This window comes from Triticum dicoccoides, chromosome 7B, assembly GCF_002162155.2.
Source record: "Triticum dicoccoides isolate Atlit2015 ecotype Zavitan chromosome 7B, WEW_v2.0, whole genome shotgun sequence".
NCBI lineage: Eukaryota > Viridiplantae > Streptophyta > Magnoliopsida > Poales > Poaceae > Triticum > Triticum dicoccoides.
This window is the reverse complement of record NC_041393.1, coordinates 759,478,300-759,480,484: the sequence shown is the minus strand read 5'-3', so window position 1 is coordinate 759,480,484 and position 2,185 is coordinate 759,478,300.

Genomic DNA, 2,185 nt, shown 5'->3' with positions numbered 1-2,185 from the left:
CCCCCAAATAATTTTGGCTCAGGCTCCGCCCCTGCTAGTCCTAGTAGTATTAGGATTCTTCTACGAATAGGTTTAGGATATTTTGGGTCGGCGGCTGCTGGGATATATAGTACAGGTAGCTGCGTGAGTTTTTGTAACCGCGAATTCAGAAAACTGAAAAAGAAATAAAGTGAAGAGAGAGGCACGACACGTGTCTTTGGCAAAAGTTTTTGTGTGCATCTCCGTCGTGATTTGATGTGATCGATCCTGATGGCGGAATTCTAACATGCCACTCCCTCATAGGAGCCAGACAAAACTTGTTGTAGTAGATAGTCGTGAAGTCGTCGTGGTAAGGCCTCATTGGACCAGCGCAACAGAACAAGAACTACCGCCAATGAAGAGTAGCATAGGTCGGATCCTAAAAACACATGAACATAGACGAATTACGACCAGATCTGAGCAAATCCACCAAGGACAGATAGCTTAGGCGAGTTGCACGAATACACTAATGACCTACGATTGCATAACTTGGTGTAGCCACTAAATTTGGCTAGCACCAGTTATCTATGATGACAAGAAACATGAGCAAATGACAGAGGCTTGTCTGTCAACAAGAAACATGAGTGGCTGTACGACATGAAAAAAAATCCTTGGGCACTAGTTCTCCGCCACTGTGCCAAATATAGTCTAGCCACGCACTTCCTAATTTAATTTTATAATCACCACATAATTTAAAACGCGTACAATCATTATCCGCAAGAGATAACAAGAAGAGATAGTTTGTTTCATCATATGTGTTTATTGTCATCAGTAAATGAAATGGAGCTTTCAGAGGACACTGCCTAGGAATGTGAACGCCTAAGACGACTGAAAATCTCATGTGAAGAAGTCATCTCCCTTTATATCACGTCACACCATGAACAACACCAACTATGATCAGCCCTTGACACATACTTGAGCGGGCTGGGCCCGCATCCTCTATACCATCGCGACTCTTGTACGAGCCACATTAAGACCATTGGTGGCAGGGGCCTACTGCCTTGAATGCCTTCCAAGAAATGAACAGCCCATTTGGTGTTCCCCTTGTTCGAATTATTAGTATCAGGGTTAGATCTATACTTTTTTTGCCAACAGAGTTTGGTTTGATTTGATCGATACTGACGCAATGTTACAGCTAGATTGATGTTTACACACGAACTGCGTCACACTGGAAACATGCTATTATTGATGTGTCACATTGCATGTACTGAAATTTTAAGAATGAAATAATAAAGCGACTGAAAGGAAAGGGATGCAGACTTAAGTCAGATGACTTTGCATGACTGATATGTGGGTCAGTTTGAAGGCAGGCTCACATGTCAGGCACCACAAAGTTACCCGACTCGAGTCAAAGAATCATATTCGAAGGGAAGGATCGTATGGTACATGGTTGGTTGCTTAATTTAGTGTGCAGATGTAGGTGGTGACTGCTAACCAACTGGACCATATATGTGTGAAAATAGAAGGCTATGATTTGCGTACCAGACACAAACTTTCAATGCTTCTGTTGCACTGATCATGTCCATGTTCAGTGATTGTACGACCATGCATGATTGTACACACAACGTTGTAGAACTTTAATATTGTAGTACTGTAGAACATTAATATTGCAACATTGATACTTGGCCACATGGGTTGTACTCTCCTGGATTTCATGAGTACAAGGAAACAATGGTAGCTTACTAGCTTGTTCTTTTCCCGAGCAAATGTGTTGCATTTTCATCGTCACCATGTAGATCACATAACTTGGTGTAGCCATAAAATTCGGCTAGTATCAGTTATCGCTGATAACGAGAAATATGAGCAAATGACAGAGGCTTGTCCGTCAACGTGAAACATGAGTGGCTATGCGACATGAAAAAAAATCTTGGGCAGTAGTTCTCCACCACTGTACCAAATATATTTTAGTCACGCACTTCCAAATTTAATTTTACAACCCCACATAATTTTAGAAGCATACAACCATTATCCGCAAGAGATAATAAGAAGAGATGGTTTGTATGATAATATGTGTTTATTGTCATCTGTTAGTGAAATGAAGTTTTCGGAGCAATGTGAACGCATAAGACCACTGAAAATATCATGTGGAAAAGTCACCTCCCTTTATATCACGTCACACCATGAACAACACCCACTATATATGATCAGCCCTCGGCACGTACTTGAG